Raw genomic sequence first — 21177 nt, 5'->3', positions numbered from 1 at the left:
TGTTGGTTTTGTGGTGGTGGAACCTCAGTGGAAAGTAGTATAGAGAGATATGGTAGAATATGCAAATTTATGCACATTTTTCTTTGGTTTGAAAGTGATTATTTAATTTCAGGTCATAATATTCTTGACAAATGATTTTCATAGAGGATTTTTGATGAAGCTCTTTAATATATTTGTAACTGGTGAATGAAATTTGGTTTCACTGGGAATTTAAAATCATGATAAGAGCTAAGTTCTCCTTATCTAGAATGGATCCTGTCATCATTTGGATTTAAATATTGAGATTAATAACCAGTGAGTCTGGAAGTCCTCAGTTACAGAGGAATTAATGTACATAAAAACAAGCCTTCAAAGGTGACATACTCCATTGGACATTGGACTGCCAAACTACAACTCTAAATAATCATAGTACTTTCAGAGCCTGGAGGCTGTAATCTGAAACCAAGTAGTTGCTCTTTCTTGGGAAAGGCAGTGGGTCTCGAGGCTAGAACTGTGTTTTTTGATTCATAGAAAGGAATCTGAGAGGTGAATAAAAGGCTATCATATCAATAATTTGTCTTTTGGACAGGTTAATTTTCAAGTCTTGAGTTAAATTGATTTACTAATTACATTGATTTCTGTTTCAGGTGTAGCTATAATGAATGCATGTAGATCATCTCTAAGACTTCCATGTGCTGATTTTATGCTTAGAGGCCTTTTATCATAGTGCCACTTGGGAACTGATTGATAGCTACAAAGCATAAAGTATGGGTGCAGAATTAAGTAGTGAATGCTACTTTGCTTTGTTTGGAGATTGGTTGTTAGATTTACTTAGCTCCCCATAGTATTTTCCTCCAAAGATAATCATGGCCTTGAATGCATCAAGAGCAGCATGTTGAGAAATATGACTGAAGTGATGAGGGGCATTTTTTAGTTTCTCTAACACTCTAAAAGGTTTTTGTCACTGTCATTTATCAGTTCAGTATTTTGAGATTTTCCACTTAACCTTTTCATTCCATGAATGCCAGTAGCACCGCTGACACAAAACAACTTTATTTGAAAATTACATGCCAAACCATAGACAATCATCTTGTCTTTGAATACTTATAACTGTGGTTCACAGTGTTTTGATGGAACATTTTATTTTCATAATATTATGTACATCTTCATCAACAAAAACTTTGCCTCTGTAAAGTTTAACACTTGCTCACCCCTTTCTGCACTTGACTCACCTCATGCTATCAGCAGGGAAGAAAGAAAAGGGAGCAATAATAATAACTATCATTTACTCTGTGGTAGGTGGTCTGTTAAGTGTTTGTTTTAGTCTGTTCAGACTGCTATAACAAAATACCATAGACTGTGTGGCTTATAAACAACAGAAATTTATTTCTCAGAGTTCTAGAGGCTGGAAAGTCCAAGATCAAGGTGCTTGCACATTTGGTGTCTAGTGAGGACCAACTTCCTGATTCACAGATGGCCATCTTTTCACTAAAACCTCACATAGAAGAAAGGGGGAGGGAGATCTTTAAGACTTCTTTTATAAGGGTACTATTCCCATTCATAATGTCTCCACTCCCATGCCATAAGCACCTCTCTAAGGCCCCACCTCCAAATCCCATCACATTAAAGATTAAGTTCAATATATGAGTTTTTTGTGGGGGACACAATCATTTAGGCTATATTAGTGTTTTACACCTGTTTTTTGGGTATTAACCCTTAAATTTCTTCAGTGAGGTAAGTGCTACTATTATCCCCATTTTACAAATGTGTAAATTGAGATTTAGAGGTATGAAATAGTTTGTTTACAGTAATTCAGGAAGTAAGGGGAAATGCAAATTCAGATAGTCTGATTGGAGTCCCTGTTCTTAATTACTATGTTTTATGATCATGTTGGATTGACCAATAATGTGAAGCAAATATTCCATATTTATACATGGGGCACTTTAACAGCTACTTGGTGATATCAGCCTTTCAAGAATATCCAGAATTAAGTTTAAAAATATATTTAATATTTTAAATATGAGAATGAATTTAGTGGAATTTTAGCTCCATTCAACAAAAAATCAATGATTCTGTAATTCATTTTCATCTAATATCATTTAATTCAGTCTCCATCACTGATTAATATTTAGATGGTATAATATGTTTAGGCTAGGATAAGAGTCTACTGTCATAAAAGAATTGAACCACCTTAAGTTGAATAACACTTCAATTAACTTGACCCCAACTGTCTGGAATTCTTAGCTCAGTAGAAAGTTTTATTTATTATATTTTTCTTTACTATTAGATGTAGACAAAACAGAAGAAATAAGAAATTTGTATAAAAGAACAATTATCGATTCTGATTAAAAGCCCATGAGATACATGTTTTGCACATAGACTTTCCCAGTCTGTAGCTTGTCGTTTCATTCTCTTAATGGTGTCTTTTGAAAAGACGTTTTATAGTTTAATGGAGTTCAATTTATCAGTTTTTCTTTTATGTGTTATGCTTTTGGTGTTATATCTAAGAAACCTTTCCATAAATCCAAGATCACAAAGAATTTCTCTTATATTTTCTTCTAGGAGTTTCATAGACTTAGTTTTATATATATATATAAAATTAATTTATAAGTCACATGATGGAAATTGAAATCAAGGGTGATTATCAGTCACTGACATACAAAAACTAATTATAATAGAGGGTCACATAAATGAATATAAATCAAATTACATTTAGTTTTGGGAGAGGTTCAAGATGTCATGTTCATCCAATTTTCTGTCTTATTGTACAGTATACAAATAACTTTTGGTATGTATATTCTTTTTTAACATCATTATTGGAGTATAATTTCTTTACACTGTTGTGTTAGTTTCTGCTGTATAAAAATGTGAATCAGCTATGTGTACACATATATCCCCATATCCCCTCCCTCTTGCGTCTCCCTCCCACACTCCCTATCTTACCCATCTAGGTGGTCACAAAGCACAGAGCTGATCTCCCTGTGCTATGTGGCTTCTTCCCACTAGCTGTCTATTTTGCATTTGGTAGTGTATACAGGACAATGCCACTCTCTCACATCGTCCCAGCTTACCCTTCCCCCTCCCAGTGTCCTCAAGTCCATTCTCTACATCTGTGTCTTTATTCCTGTCCTGCCCCTAGGTTCTTCAGAGTCATTTTCTTTTAGATTCTATATATATGTGTTAGCATGTGGTATTTGTTTTTCTCTTTCTGACTTACTTCACTCTGTATGACAGACTCTAGGTCCATCCACCTCACTACAAATAACTCAGTTTCGTTTCTTCTTATGGTTGAGTAATATTCCGTTGTATAATGTGCCACATCTTCTTTATCCATTCGTCAGTCGATGGACACTTATGTTGCTTCCATGTCCTGGCTATTTTAAATAGTGCTGCAATGAACACTGCCATACATGATTCTTTTATTTTTTTAATTTTTTAAACACTTTTATTGGAGTATAATTGCTTTACAATGTTGTGTTAGTTGCTGATGTATAAAAAAGTGAATCAGCTATATGTATACATATATCCCCAGAATCCCTCCCTCTTGTGCCTCCCTCCCACTCTCCCTATCCCACCCCTCTAGGTGGTCACAGAACACTGAGCTGATCTCCTTGTGCTATGCAGCTACTTCCCATTAGTTATCTGTTTTACATTTGGTAGTGTATGTCAGTACGACTCTCTCACTTCGTCCCAGCTTGCCCTTCCTCTTCCCCATGTGCTAAAGTCCATTCTCTACATCTGCACCTTTATTCCTGTCTTGCCCCTAGGTTCTTCAGAACCATTTTTTCCCTTTAGGTTCCATATATATGTGTTAGCATATGGTATTTGTTTTTCTCTTTATGACTTACTTCACCTATCCACCTCACTATAAATAACTCAACTTCATTTTATTATGGCTGAGAAACATTCCATTGTACACATGTGTGATATTTTTTAATCGACTAATCTGCCTATGGACACGTTGGTTTTCTCCATGTCCTGGCCATTGTAAATAGTGCTGCAATGAACATTGTGGTACATGACTCTTTTTGAATATTGGTTTTATCATGGTATATGCCCAGTAACGTGGTTGCTGTGTCATATGGTAGTTCTACTTTTACTTTTTTAAGGAAACTCCATACTGTACTCCATAGTGGCTGTATCAATTTACCTTCCCACCAACAGTGCAAGAGGGTTCCCTTTTCTCCACACCTTCTCCAGCATTTATTGTTTGTATATTTTTTGATGATGGCCATTCTGACTGGTGTGAGGTGATACTTCATTGTAATTTTGATTTGCATTTCTCTAATGATTAGTGATGTTGAGCATCCTTTCATATGTATTGACAAGCTGTATATCGTCTTTAGGGAATTGTCTGTTTAGGTCTTCTGCCCATTTTTGGATTGGGTTGTTTGTTTTTTTGATATTGAGCTGCATGAGCTGCTTGTATATTTTGGAGATTAATCCTTTGTCCATTGCTTCGCTTGCAAATATTTTCTCCCATTCTGAGGGTTGTCTTTTAGTCTTGTTTATGGTTTCCTTTGCTGTGCAAAAGCTTTTAAGTTTCATTAGTTCCCATTTGTTTATTTTTGTTTTTATTTCCATTTCTCTAGGAGGTGGGTCAAAAAGGATCTTACTGTGATTTATGTCATAGACTGTTCTGTCTATGTTTTCCTCTAAGAATTTTATAGTGTCTGAACTTACATTTAGGTTTTTAATCCCTTTGAGTTTATTTTTGTGTATGGTGTTAGGAAGTGTTCAAATTTCAACAACATTTATTTATCTGATATTTTCTGTTATTCAAGAACCTTTGCATGTCATATCTAGTTTCTCTGGTTCAGTCTTTCACAAGGCTGCAGTCATGGTGTTGGCTGGGGACTCTAGTCATCTCAAGGCTTGACTGGAAACAATCCACTTCTAAACCCCTCATGTGGTTGTTGCCAGGATTCAGTTCCTTCTGTTTTGTTAGATCTTGGGCTTTGGTTCATTGCTAGCTGTTTGCTGGAGGCTGCCCTCAGTTCCTCAGCATGTGGACACTTCCATAAAGAAGCTCACAATATGGTGACTGGCTTCATCAGTGAACAAGCATAAAAAAGAGTGCCAGCAAGATGGGAGTTAGAGAATTTTGTGACCTAATTTTGAAAGTGACATCCCATCACTTTCACCATATTCTGTTGGTTATAAGCAAGGATCTAGGTCCAGCCCATACTCAAGAGTAGGTAAATACAGAAGGACATGGATACCAGGATTTGGAAACTGCCTACCCCAGTACTCTAATGGCCAGAATAGGGTTAGTGCATCTCTCAAAATACTTAATGTAACATATTTTCCAATTTATGAGCCATTACCCTTCAGTGATGTTCTAAAATTCATAAAATTATCTTGAGGGTTGAGGCATTATATATGATAAGTAGAAAGTCACAGGATGAGTTTAGTAGTAAGAAAAGGGAGGTAGAGAGATGAAAAGCCATTAGAATAAAATAACTGAAAAGAAGTAAAAGATACATGGGTTTGCCATAATTTTATAGAACACTAATATTTCTATGTAATTATTATTTTTTATTAAATGGTTATGTGCCTTCTTGGGTTCTAGCTTTTCGTACAACTGTAGGATTCAGGGGCTGTAGACCATCTTAGCAAATTCTACCATAATATGTAACAAATAAACATGGCAGATCACAGGGAATTCGCTTCACTGCAAAAACATTCAACAACTGGGAAACTGTGGATTTTTAGTTTCCTCCCACAATATGATCTTTCTATGTATAATTTACCATTTGTTCTGTCCCGCAATGAGTTTTGATGTTAACTAGTTCCTTTCCCTGCCCCAAATACAAACCCTGCTCTGAGACTCCATCATCTTTGGTGTTCTTATCTCTCTTCTCTAGGTTGAGCATCAAAAAGAATATGCAGGAGGTGATTTATCTCAGAATACCCTAGTTTCATATAATTATGGCTATTACTGTGTCAATTGACAAAGTTAATTACAAGTACTTAAAAAGACAGTTTCTGAAACTTTTTTCTCTACTAAGAATGACATTTTTAATTCCTAAGAATGGAGAGAAAACCAAATAAATAAATACTTCCCTAAGTAGCACAAAGGAAATCTGGTGGTTTATCAGGGGTCTCTCTGAAGTGGTGAAGAGATCCTTTTTCCATGCCCAAGGGTAACACATGAACTTTACCTGCTGTTTTAAAATGTAGCTTTTATTATTATTCAGGTATGATGAGGCCAAAAGATCAGGAGATGATTGCCATTGAGAAGGTAGTTTGTTATACTTCCCAAGTGGAGAGGGGAAAACACCCCACCATTCAGGGTCATTTAGGGAAGCAACTGGGTCAGCCAGGAGGGAGAAAGAGTGAGGAAAAAACATGGGCAAGAGCCTTATTGATGTTTCCACAAAAAGGAACAGGTGAAGGGGTGAGCAGGTATAGAATTGGCTAATTTGAATAATTTCATCAGACTGTGTGGTGTAGGAGCTGTCTCTAGTTTTCTGATAATCTGGCGTGATGAAGGCAGGAAAATAGCTTCACAGAGTGTAAAATCCAGATAGAGGAAATGGTGTGTGTGGGGGGTGTGGGCTCTGGGTTGGTTAGATTTCATGTGAAAGTGTGCTTATAGAGGAGTTGTCCTTTACTATCTCTAGCAATTGGCTAGCCCTGGGAGGGTCGATCTCTCTAGGGTCAGCAAAGTCCCAAATGTCATAGCATCAGAATTATAAACAATAAAAAGTTATGATAAATACACTTGACCTCAACTTATGATAAACTTTTTGCAGAATAGAGTCTCCACACTTTTAATTTTTAAAAAAGTTTTATTTTTAAAATTGACACAAAATGAAATTGGCCTTTTTAATGTACAGGTATACCTTGGAGACACTGCAGGTTTAGTTCTAGACCACCACAATAAAGTGAATGTTGCAATAAAGCAAAGCCGCACAGATTTTTTGTTTCCCAGTGCATACAAAAGTTATGTTTACACTGTAGTCTTTTAAGTGTGCAATAGCGTTATGTGTAAAAAACAATGCACATATCTTAATTAAAAATACTTTATTGCTAAAAAATGCTAAACGTCATCAGACAACGCTGTGTTGCCACAAATTTTCAGTTCGTAATAACTGCAGTAGCTGTGAATTGCAATAAAGCAAAGCACAATAAAATGAGGTATGCCTGTAAAATTCTATGAATTTTAATACATATATAGAGTCATGTAACCACCAGCACAATCAGGATATAGAGCAGTTCCACTGTTCAAAAAATCTCCCTTGTGTTATATCACATGCTTCCATCACCCCTAACCCCTGGCAACCACTGATCTTTTCCATTACCATACTTTTGTCTTTTTGAGAATGAAATATAAATGAAATCATACAGTATGTAACTTTTTGAGACTGGCATATTTTACTCAGCAAATGCATTAAGATTCATCTAAGTTGTTATGTGTATCAATAGCTTATTCTTTGATACTGCTGAGTAGTACTCCATGGTATGGAAGTACCATGTTTTGTTATGGATTCACCCATTGAAAGACATTCGGGTTATTCCCAGTGCTTGGCAATTATGAATAGATCTACTAAAAATATTTATGCACAGGTTTTTGTTGTTCCATACATTTTTGTCTACAGAATGGTGAATATAAAGTCACATTCTACTCCAAACACCATTCTTTGTGAATGCTCTCAGATTCAGTACTTTAATTCACTCTCTGACCAAGGAAATTCCAATTCTAAGTAAATTCCACTTCTTTAGAGGAAGAAATTATGAAAAGCATCTTCTACTCTTTTGGAATTTAAGGCAGACATAGACATATTTGCTAATCCTTCAATATGTCTCTGCCAACTCTTATCTCTTTATATACGTTAGCACTGGAGATTTTAAGATTTAAAGAATTCTTCAGACTCAGTTGGTTCCCTTAAAGATTACTTGGCTTTTTTAGGGGGAACATTCTAACCCTGCTCTGACATTTGTTTAGCGCAAACAAAAACTGAGTCCCTTTAAGCCCAAATCTTTTGTGGATGATAAATTTACTTTAAAGTAAAGCAACTTTGAAACACTTATTGATTGACACCTGCATCTGGGAAGGTAGGTCTGTATTTTATTGAATTAATATAAAGCTATTAATATAAAGCATTGACATTCTGAGTAAAAAGTAATATGTATAACATGTTCTTTTCCTTTTTTATAAATACATTATTTATCCCGAAGAGAGAAAAAGGGGAAGAAATAGCTATTTTTATTGTAAATTTGAGCCTTTTAGGGACCAAAGAAAACAATAACAAAAAAATTGTTTATTGATGCAATAATCAGGGTTTTAAATTTGGAACTTTACATGAGATTTCCAAATGTGCTTTAACAGAAGTAGTAAATACTCCATAATAGTCTGATACAATTAGGAACAAATACTAATGGTGGGTAAAAATAAGCGTTCCCTGGGCCAGTTTTCATTCTAATATAAATCTCTGAAGTCTTTTCACTATTTTAGAATTTGGGATATAGGTGGAGAAATGTTTGTGATATGTAGAGCTACAGAGAATTGTGGGATAGCCTGATTCCTTGTTGAAGCCAGTTCTCTGGAGCAAATCCTTTCTTAACAGCTCTCTGACATGTACTTGGTAGGTCAGTTTCTTGCTCAGTTAATGGAATTTCTCTCTGTTATGATAGTAAACATGACTATGATCTCACCCAAACAGGGTTAGAATTTCTGGCACTTTTGTAACAAAGAAAACCTCCCCCCAAACCAAAAAAAGCTATGCAATGATTTTTCACTTGTTTATCTGAGAGTTGTAGGATATTGGAATTGGAAAGGAACATGAAGATGATTTAGTGCATTCCTCCTGTTTTACAATACATTTAGTAAAGTCCAGCAAGGTTAACTTGCCCAAATCTGCAGGTATAAACAGAGCATGACACAACTCAGATCTCCTGACTTTGGCACTCAGGGTATTTCATTCCAACGATGAAAATATTAGGTAACAGATCAAAGCCAGTGGGAGAGGCAAAGACAGTGTTTCTCAAAGTTCATTCAGTTAAACATCTGAATTTCAGGATGTGAGGAAGTAAGATACTTTTAAAAAATTCAGAATCCAAGATACAGGATCATGCACTAGATCTATTGCCATAGACTTTCTGGGGATTGGGCTTGAGATTCTGTGTTTGAAACAAGTATCCCAGGTGATTATAATGTACCCTAAACTTAAAGACCCACTGGGCTAGTGGGTCACACCGAACTAAATATAAATTTCAGCATGTGTCTTCTAATCTCTAATGATGGGAATTATGGACAATTATTTTTGGCAAGACAAGATATTTTGGCACATTAAAAATCATACCTTGTTCTATTAACTAACTTTCCAGAGTAGCCTCACTGTCCAGGTTTCGGAGGGAAATATTATGACACAAATAGGACAGCAGCATTAAATATAAATTCAACAGTATTATATAAACTTTTATTTATTATTGACATAACTATTATATAAATGATTTTCATAATAAATAAGTTATAACTTACATTATTTATATGATAAATAAATTATAATTGTATAATATTATACAAATAAACACAACAGCAGCCGTTCTCTATGCTCCAGGCTACCGGGGGAAATGGTACAGACTAAGGTGGAAGAGAAAGTTGTACTCTATGCAAAAATATAAGACATTAACATCATCTTAGGTTGTATTCAATTAGTTGGTAGATCCCTGCCTAGTAATAAAAATGAAAAAGGGATAGAGTTAGAGAAAAGGGTGAAAAGAATCCAGCATAATTTCACTTATATAAATGTCATAATTTCATGTATACAAAATGTTTCAACAATATATTCAAGAATAAGTATGTTTCCATGAAGGAACAGTAAAATGTTTAGTGTTTAGTGATCTTCTAAAAAAATGTATGCTGAATGCAATGCAGCCAAGATGAAAATAGTGCATCTCCAATCCTTTTTAAAATTAGTTATCAGTTTATCTGGTATTACAAGTTTCCTTGGTATATATATTTAAATCCTGGTGAATCTAAGCTATTGTTTTATTTAAATTCCATTATATAGTTACTGTTATATTTAAATTTCATCATATTTTAGACATTTTGGAACATTTCATGTTTGCAGTAGTTTATATAAATCAATCTGTGTGTACACACATTTGACTAACTTCTCCTCTAAAGAGCGCTATTTACATTGGGCATGCTTGCAGCCCATCTTTCTGAGTTCCCATAAGCTTCTGGGCTGGCTCCTCAATATGAGACCATGAGAGATACAGGGACATAAAATACCACAAACATTTTATTTATGAATGCCATCGGGAGTAAAAAAAAAAAAAAACAGAAGAATGTACTTCTTTGTCACTTCTCTTTTCTTTTTTCATTATGCTATTGACTACAAGAAATGCCAAATAAAGTTCCTGAAACAAGGATTTACAGCTTTGAAAAGCATTTGGATTTTATCTTATTAGTGAATAGGATTATAATGTGCCTTGGGTTTGGGAATAGCCTTCCACTGAATACCTAGCCTTTGCAGTAGACTTATATAGTATTATTGTATGACATATAGTCATCATATGATGTGATCTATTGGTACTTTAAGCAAATGAGAGACTTTAGCAACATTTAGTCAAGCTAGATGTGATTAACTGGAATAGTTTTCTGAGTAGGATGTGTTTGAGTATTGAAAAACAATTTGAAGTGTGAAACTTTACATGTGACAATCTGGTTGTATTCACTTTAACAATTAGATGAGCTATTTTGACTCAATTTACTAATTTCTAATTTAATTAAATATTGATTAGCATAGTATAGTATTAATATATTATATTAAACCAAGCATGCATATAAATATTTGTATATAGTTCAGACTTGGTAACTTGTAGATTAATTTTATCCTTTATACTCATTGCATTGAAAATTTTTTAGACATCACACTAGTGAAAGTTATGGGTGGGAGGAACTAATATTTATGGATAATATGTGTTTTTGAAATTTTCATTCTCAAAAGGAACTTTAGTATAGATAATACTCAAAGAGTGGAACCATATTTATGCACCCAACATAGGAGCACCTCAATTCATAAGGCAAATACTAACAGCCATAAAGGGGAAATCGACAGTAACACAATCATAGTAGGGGAATTTAACACTCCATTTTCACCAATGGACAGATCATCCAAAATGAAAATAAATAAGGAAACACAAGCTTTAAATGATACATTAAAGAAGATGGACTTAATTGATATTTATAGGACATTCCATCCAAAAACAAGAGAATACACATTTTTATCAAGTGTTCATGGAATATTCTCCAGGATAGATCATATTTTGGGTCACAAATCAAGCCTTGGTAAATTTAAGAAAATTGAAATCGTATCAAGTATCTTTTCTGACCACAATGTTATGAGGTTAGATACCAATTACAGGAAAAGATACGTAAAAACTACAAACACATGGAGGCTAAACAATACACTACTTAATAACAAAGAGATCACTGAAGAAATCAAAGATAAAATCAAAAAATACCTAAAAACAAATAACAAAGAAAACATGATGACCCAAAACCTATGGGACACAGCAAAAGCAGTTCTAAGAGGGAAGTTTATAGCAATACAATCCTACCTTAAGAAACAGGAAACATCTTGAATAAACAACCTAACCTTGCACTAAAGCAATTAGAGAAAGAAGAACAAACAAACCCTAAAGTTAGCAGAAGGAAAGAAATCATAAAGAGCAGATCAGAAATAAATGAAAACGAAATGAAGGAAATGAGAGCAAAGATCAATAAAACTAAAAGCTGGTTCTTTGAGAAGATAAACAAAATTGATAAACCATTAACTAGACTCATCAAGAAAAAAAGGGAGACGACTCAAATCAGTGGAATTAGAAATGAAAAAGGAGAAGTAACAACTGACACTGCAGAAATACAAAGGATCATGAGAGATTACTACAAGCAACACTAAGACAATAAATTGGACAACCTGGCAGAAATGCACAAATAATTAGAAATGCACAACCTTCTGAGACAGAACCAGGAAGGAATAGAAAATATGAGCAGACCAATCACAAGCATTGAAATTGAAACTGTGATTAAAAATCTTCCAACAAACAACATCCCAGGACCAGATGGCTTCACAGGTGAATTCTATCAAATATTTAGAGAAAAACTAACACCAATCCTTCTGAAACTCTTCCAAAATATAGCATAGGGAAGAACACTCCCAAACTCATTCTACGAGGCCACAATCACCCTGATACCGAAAGCAGACAAAGATGTCACAAAGAAAGAAAACTATAGGTCAATATTACTGATGAACATACATACAAAAATCCTCAACAAAATAATAGCAAACAGAATCCAGCAGCACATTAAAAGGATCATACATGATGATCAAGTAAGGTTTATTCCAAGAATGCAAGGATTCTTCAATATATGCAAATCAAGCAACGTGATACACCATAAACAAATTGAAGGAGAAAAACCATATGATCATCTCAATAGATGCAGAGAAAGCTTTTGACAAAATTCAACACCGATTTATGATAAAAACCCTGCAGAAAGTAGGCATAGAGGGCACTTTCCTCAACAGAATAAAGGCCACATATGAAACCCACAGTCAACATTGTCCTCAATGGTGAAAAACTGAAAGCATTTCCCCTAAGATCAGGAACAAGACAAGGTTACCCACTCCCACCACTATTATTCAACATAGTTTTGGAAGTTTTAGCCACAGCAATCAGAGAAGAAAAGGAAATAAAAGGAATCCAAATTGGAAAAGAAGAAGTAAAGCTGTCATCATATATCAGATGACATGATACTATGCATAGAGAATCCTAAAGATGCTACCAGAAAACTACTAGAGCTAATCAATGAATTTGGTAAAGTGGCAGGATGCAAAATTAATGCACAGAAATCTCTGCCATTCCTATACACTAATGATGAACATCTGAAAGTGAAATTAAGGAAACACTCTCATTTACCATTGCCACAAAAAGAATAAAATATCTAGGAATAAACCTACCTAAGGAGACAAAAGACCTGTATGCAGAAAAGTATAAGACACTGATGAAAGAAATTAAAGATGATACAAATAGATGGAGAGATATACCATGTTCTTGGATTGGAAAAATCAATATTGTGAAAATGACACTACTACCCAAAGCAATCTACAGAATCAATGCAATACCTATCAAATTACCACTGGCATTTTTCACAGAACTAGAACAAAAAATTGCACAATATGTATTGAAATACAAAAGACCCAGAATAGCCAAAGCAATGTTGAGAATGCAAAATGGAGCTGGAGGAATCAGGCTCCCTGACTTCAGACTACACTACAAAGCTACAGTAATCAAGACAGTATGATACTGACACAAAACCAGAAATATAGATCAATGGAAAAGGATAGAAAGCCCAGAGATAAACCCATGCACATATGGTCACCTTATATTTGATAAAGGAGGCAAGAATATACAGTGGAGAGAAGACAGCCTCTTCAATAAATGGTGCTGGGAAAACTTGGCAGGTACATGTAAAAGTATGAAATTAGAACACTCCCTAACACCATACACAAAAATAACCTCAAAATGGATTAAAGACCTAAATGTAAGGCCAGACACTATCAAACTCTTAGAGGAAAGCATAGGCAGAACACTCTATGACATAAATCACAGCAAGATCCTTTTTGACCCACCTCCTAGAGAAATGGAAATAAAAACAAAAATAAACAAATGGGATCTAATGAAACTTAAAAGCTTTTGCACAGCAAAGGAAACAGTAAACAAGACCAAAAGACAACCCTCAGAATGCGGGAAAATATTTGCAAATGAATTAACTGACAAAGGATTAATCTCCAAAATTTACAAGCAGCTCATGCAGCTCAATAACAAAAAAACAAACAACCCAATCCAAAAATGGACAGAAGACCTAAATAGACATTTCTCCAAAGAAGATATACAGACTGCCAACAAACCCATGAAAGAATGCTCAACATCATTAATCATTAGAGGGATGCTAATCAAAACTACAATGAGATATCATCTCACACCGGTCAGAATGACCATCCTCAATAAATCTAGAAACAATGAATGCTGGAGAGGGTGTGGAAAAAATGGAACCGTCTTCCACTGTTGGTGGGAATGTAAATTGATACAGCCACTATGGAGAACAGTATGGAGGTTCCTTAAAAACTAAAAATAGAATTATCATATGACCGAGCAATCCCACTGCTGGGCATATACCCAGAGAAAACCATAATTCAAAAAGACACATGCACCCCAATGTTCATTACAGCTCTATGTACAATAATCAGGACATGGAAGCAACCTAAGTGTCCGTCAGCAGATGAATGGATGTAGAAGATTTGGCACATATATACAATGGAATATTACTCAGCCATAAAAAGAAACGAAATTGAGTTATTTGTAGTGAGGTGGATGGACCTAGAGTCTGTCATACAGAGTGAAGTAAGTCAGAAAGAGAAAACAAATACCATATGTTAACACATATATATGGAGTCTAACAAAATAAAATGTCATGAAGAACCTAGGGGTAAGATGGTAATAAAGACACAGACCTAGTAGAGAATGGACTTGAGGATATGGGGAGGGAGAAGGGTAAGTTGTGACAAAGTAAGAGAGTGGCATGCGTATATGTACACTACCAGAGGTAAAATAGATAGCTAGTGGGAAGCAGCCACATAGAACAGGGAGATCAGCTCGGTGTTTTGTGATCACCTAGAGCGGTGGGATAGGTAGGGTGGGAGGGAAGGATATGCAAGAGGGAAGAGATATGGGAACATATGTATATGTATAACTGATTCACTTTGTTATAGAACAGAAACTAGCACACCATTTTAAAGCAATTATACTCCAATAAAAATGTTAAAAAAAGAAAACCTCACCCTGCAATAATGAATCATGTCAGCTGAGGAAGGTGTTAAAAGCTGGAGAGGTACCAAGTGCTTGTCTTCAACTTTGAGGCATGAATTACAACCTCACAGGAAAATTTTTCACTCAGAATTTTAATTAAAAAAATGGTTTAAAAGCACAACATGAGTTTAATTGTATATTTTTCCCACTATGTCTGAAGAGGAAGTGTTTTCTTGCATTATTTTCTGCAGTGGTATGAAAATTCTTTACTAAAGCATGGATCTTATGCCCTTTTCTCCTCACTTACCAAAACTTAACAGTTATCCCAATAAGATAATAAATGTTGAAGTAAGGAAGACAAGGAGACAACATAGGAGAAAATAAAGGAGAATGCAAAGTATGGCTAATGCTACAGGTGTAGAGAAATCCAGATGGCTTTCTAGTAACTGAATAAAATGTGTACGTGAACTTAGTAAATATGCTGTTGGTTTGTAGGAGCTTTCTATTTTTAGCATTTTAGAATAATTAAAAAACGGTGACTGCCAAAAAAAAAAAAAAAAAGGGGAACCAACCCAGATGTCCATCAAGTGACAAATGGATGTTTATACATTAGAATATTTTTCTGCCACAAAAAGGAATAAAATACTGATGCATGCACAACATGGATGAACCTTGTAAACATTATGCCAAGTGAAAGAAGCCAGACGTAAAAGGCCATCAATTATATGATTTCATTTATTTGAAATGTCAAGAATGGGCAACTTCATAGAGACAGAAAGTAGATTACTGTTTGCCTAAGGCTGGGGATGATAGAGAAATGGAGGGTGAGAGCTAATGGGTATGGTGTTTCTTATTAAGGTGATGAAATGTTATAAAATTGACTGCTTTGATGGGTGTACATAACTGAATATACTAAAAACCATTGAGTTTTGTGCTTTAAAAGAGGGTGCTTTGTGGTATGTGACTTACACCTCAGTAAAGTTATTGTTTTAAAAGGAATTTTAGGTTGAATTTAAAGAATTAAGAAATTTTCCGAGGGTGGAGATTTGTGAGTGGAGAAGTCCATTAATCCTTTATATTACCATGTTGTTGTTTTCATGATATACAAATACTCATGGCTGAAGTAGGGCTGATTTTGATGTATAATTATCATTTAAGGAAAAAGTCTGTAAGTTGTAGCTTTAGCAAATATATAATAATTATGATTAGGCTGTACTGAAATCAGTATTTGATCTATGTGGCCATGGCTTTTGTCAATAACTTCATTTTCCATAAGATAAAATATCATTTGGATTGCTATGAACTTTTAATATCCCTTGTTAGTTAACATCTAGTCATGATTATATAATTCATAACATACTCCTTAGCAATAAGTTAAGGATTCATTTTTGTGAAAATAATAATATATAATGACCATGAATAACCCTACTGAATGATAGACTCATTAGACCCTTTGAAGCTCTCATTTTCTTGAAATACTGTAATGCATTATAGTAGAAATGTCACTGGACTAGATTTTAGAAAGATGGCCACTTAATCACTGCTCTACCAGTAACTGACTGCAATATATGACCTCTTTAAGCCTTATTTTCTTCATTTTTGAAATAAGAGCGTTGGCCTAAGTTTTCTTCAAGGTAAATTCTAACTGCAGAGTGTAATATTTGATTTTAACTACCTTGTATGGAATCGGCTTAAAGACTCTCCCCTCAACCTAAGAAAATACCCCAAAACTACCAGGTACATTTGGCCATTTATTATTACAAAAATAAACATCCAGTGTTCCTGTAACCAGAGAAAGTGGGTATAAATTTTAGACCTCATTTTTAGACCTCATTTTGAATAAGAGATACTGTTTTAATATTCTTTGGCTATCATACCTGAATTTAACAGACTGGGTGACTTAAACAACAGGCATTTATTTCTCATAGCTCTGGAGGCTGAAAGTCCAAGATTAAGGTGCTAGCAGAGATGGTTTCTAGTGAGACCTTTCTTCCTGGCTACAGATGGCTGCCTTCTCACTGTGTGACCTAACGTGGGCTTTTCTCTGTTCACATGCACATACCTGGCATCTTTTCCTCTTTTTATAAGGCCACTATAACTTTATGACTTAATTTATCTTTATCTCACTAAAGGTCCTATCTTCAAATGGAGTCACATTGAAGGTTAGACTTCAACCTATGAATTTTGGGGCAATGCAATTCAGTCTATAATTTTCCATCCTTGCTCCCCATTCACATCCTTCTAGCATGCAAAATACACTTACACCAGTCCAACAGCCCCAAAAGTTTTAACCCATTCCAGCATACTCCAAGTCCAAATTCTCATCTATTTATCCTTGAAATCAGGCATGGGTGAGACTTGAGATATGATTCATCCTGAGGCAAAATTCCTCTCTAGCTGTGAACCTGTGAAAACAGAAAACGTATGCACTTCTAAAATACAGTGGTAGGATAAGTGTAGGATAGACATTCCCATTCCATAAGGGAGAAATCAGAAAGAAAGTGTGACATGTCCTAAGTAAAGCCAAAACCAAGCAGGACAAATTCCATTATGTCTTAAATATCAAGAATAATCCCTTAGTTTCAATTATCTTCCCTCTGGGCCCACTGGGGTAGGGGTCCCACCCCCTTGGCCATGGGCTGTGACCCCATCCCCTTTGTGATGGGTGGTAGCTTTGTCCATGAGACTCTGAGCAAGGGTAACATGTTCTGCTGAAAGTGAAGTGGTGGCCTTACTTCCCCGAAACTAAGGAGGAAACAAACAGCTTTGCCCCACAAGGCTGTGTGTTCTGGGCCTGTGGTGGCAGTGTAGCCTTGCCAATCTCTAAATCATCCTCACAGTCATTCTTCCCTTTTCTTGACATGTTGCAGCTACGTAGCTCAATTTTTTCCATCCTCTAGATTTCCAGAATTTCAAAAGCCCTCCTTATTTTGTCCTGTTTCTGTTCCTCTTAGCCCAAATTGGTAGGGTCTCTGCTGGTATAATCCCATATTTAATCCTGGTTTCTGATGAGATGGCTGATTAAATCCATGGGTAGTCTCTTTATAGAGTGATTATCTAGCCACATTCTTGGTATTCTTTCCAGTACATGCTTTCTCATTTTTGCAAAATGGATACGCTGATAATTTTCCAAATCTTCAAGTTCTGGCTCCTTTTTGCTTAACAATTCCTTCAATTTCTTTCTCTCCCTTTGCCTTTTACTATAAGTAGTAAGGAGGAACCAGGTCACACGTTGAACACATTGCTTAGAAACTGCCTCTGCTAAGTGTCCAAGACTGTCACTCACAAGTTCTGTCTTTCATAAAACAATAGATAAAATTCAGCCAAGTTCTTTGCCATTCTGTAACAAGGATTGCCTATACTCCAGTTTCCAATAACAAGTTCCTCATTTCTTTCTGAGGCCTCACCAGGAGCACTTTTAAAATTCTTCTTCTTCATTTTATAATCAACAGTCTCTTCAAATAAATCTAGGCTTTTTCTTACATACATCACAAAGCGTTTCTGGCATCTATCTATTACCCACTTCCAAAGCCACTTCCACGGTGTTAGGTATTTGTTAGAGCAGCACCTCACTTCTTGGTACCAAAATCTGTATTAGTCTGCTAAGCCTGTCATAAGAGAAGACCACATACAAGGTAAATGAAACAATAAGCATTTATTTTCTCATAGTTCTTGTGGCTGGAAATCTGAGACCAAGGTGCCAGCAAGATTGGTTTCTGGTTAGGCCTTTCTTCTTGGCTTGCAGATGGCTACCTTCTCATTGGGCCTTCATGTGGTCTTTCCTCTGTTCATTTACACACTTCTGATGTCTCTTCCTCTTCATATATGGACACCTAATCCTATTGGATTGGGGCCACATCCTTGTGGATGACATCATTTAACTATATTTCCTTAAAATCTGTATCTCCAAATACAGTCACACTGGGGATTAGGTTTCAACCTATGAATTTTAGGGGAACACAATTTAGTCCATAGCAAATATTTTCTGGGACAATTGTCTAAAGTTGAAATTTTGGGCATAAAATTCTATTTCAAATATACTATATAGACTCATTACTTAAGGCAGCTAATAATAGTAACTTTGTAAAGAATTTTTTTTATTATAGTATTAGTAGTAATAGTAATGGTAGTGGTGGTGGTGATGGTTACAATAGAAGTAACAAATTATATGAAATCTCACATGTACCAAGTACAGTTGACTCGAACAATACAGGTTTGAATTGTGCGGATCCATATATAAGCAGATTTTTTCAAAAAACTCATACTATAGCACTACTGATCCAAGGTCGGTTGAATTCATGGATGCGGAACCTTGGAAAAAGAAGACCAACTGTAAAGTTTTACGTGATTTTCAACTGTGTGGCAGGTCAGTGCCCCTAACTCCCATGTTGTTCAAGAGTCAACTATAATAGAGATATAAATCTTCTATTGCCCATCATCAAAGCTCAGGAGCTTAACTATTATGTTACATATTATTAAAGTCCAGATGAAAAAAATAGCAATTATCAACACCATCATCATTGTTATAGGAGGTGATCTGGCCAATCTGAAAGTGAAAGTGTCTTGAATTGCTCTTCCTTCTTTCCCTTCTTTCTTTTTTCCTTCCTTCTTTCCCTTAGTCTCATATTTTTTCTCAAATATTTGTTGAATATATATACACAAGGCACTATACTGGGGAATGGGGTATAGTGGTGAATTGACACTTTCTTTGCACTTATACATGTTCTTCCAACAATTTGGAATTTGGGCGTATCCATTTTTTAAAATTTCCATTTTAGTACATAGGCTTTGTCATCGATACTATAGTAAAACCATATCTCTGTAACATAATATATTGGATATCATATGTTGAGTTAATTAAATATGAATGATCTAATCTCACCCAATTGAGAAATATCACTTTAGGGCTTCCCTGGTGGCTCAGTGGATAAGAATCTGCCTGCCAATGTAGGGGACACAGGTTTGATTCCTGGTCCGGGAAGATCCCCCATGCCGTGGAGCAGCTAAGCCCTTGCGCCACAACTACTGAGCCTGCGCTCTAGAGCCTGCAAGCCACAACTACTGAAGCCCGCCTGCCTAGAGCCCATGCTCTGCAACAAGAGAAGCCACTGCAATGAGAAACCCACTCACCACAACGAAGAGTAACCCCAGCTTGCAACAAATAGAGAAAGCCTGCATGCAGCAACGAAGACCCAACAGAGCCAAAAAAATAAACAAATAAACAAATAAAAATAAAAGAAATATTGCCTTAGTATTTTTGCTTAACCATGTTAATGCTTTCTTATGACTGTTCAAATCCTAACTTAAAACGTAAGTGACTTTTGACACATTGTAAAATGCCTTATTCAGGTGAATTTCCAAAGAAAAATTCTCCCAATAATTTTGCTGTGGGTAATAGAAAAAGGTGACTTCTGGATTATTCATTACTTCATTTCACCTTCTAGAAATAGTATATTATTATGTACTATTTGGACTAAAATCTCTTATTGTTAATATTAATCCACTTATTCATAAAATTATGCATTGCAGTGTATTGTTTCTTAATGTTAAAAATATATTAATCAGGGCCATGGTTTTGAAAGAGTTTTTTTTCAAGTGGAAATGTCACCTTTCACTCCAATTTATGTTGGAGAAGCAAATATTTAGATTAGACTAATAAGTTTACCTGGGCACTTGTAAATCTAGCTGCTATATGATTTATTAGAAATAATGATTGTGTATTTATTCATCTTAAATTTATAAGAGATTTTATTTTATAAATTGACAACTTTTAATATATATCACACAATAGAAATTAAAACATTAACTGGACTTCAGTATATATTGTTTGGAATAGGGGATTTTTCTGCAGCTTCATTTTTCATGATTTAAAACTTAAATGCAATATTTGTATGTAAATATATTATACAATATACACATATAATACTGGGAAAAGCCACATTCTTCTCATTATTAACTGATTTTATAAAATATACTATATCAAGAATGTACCTTTCTAAGTTAAATCATCTTTATTAAGACATAATATGAAAGCAACAGGGCTTCCCTGGTGGTGCAGTGGTTGAGAATCTGCCTGCCGATGCAGGAGACACGGGTTCGTGCCCTGGTCTGGGAAGATCCCACATGCTGCGGAGCGGCTGGGCCTGTGAGCCATGGCTGCTGATCCTGTGCGTCCGGAGCCTATGCTCCACAATGGGAGAGGCCACAACAATGAGAGGCCCACACACTGCAAAAAAAAAAAAAAAAAAAAAAAGCAACAATCAACATTTTCAGAGGCATTATCTATATATACTTACACATTCAATGGAACAACATGGGCTATTTTATTATCATTCACCAATATTTTCTTTTTCAGTTTTTTATTTAAAAATTTTT

Source organism: Pseudorca crassidens, chromosome X, assembly GCF_039906515.1.
Source record: "Pseudorca crassidens isolate mPseCra1 chromosome X, mPseCra1.hap1, whole genome shotgun sequence".
NCBI lineage: Eukaryota > Metazoa > Chordata > Mammalia > Artiodactyla > Delphinidae > Pseudorca > Pseudorca crassidens.
This window is presented reverse-complemented; position numbering follows the sequence as displayed.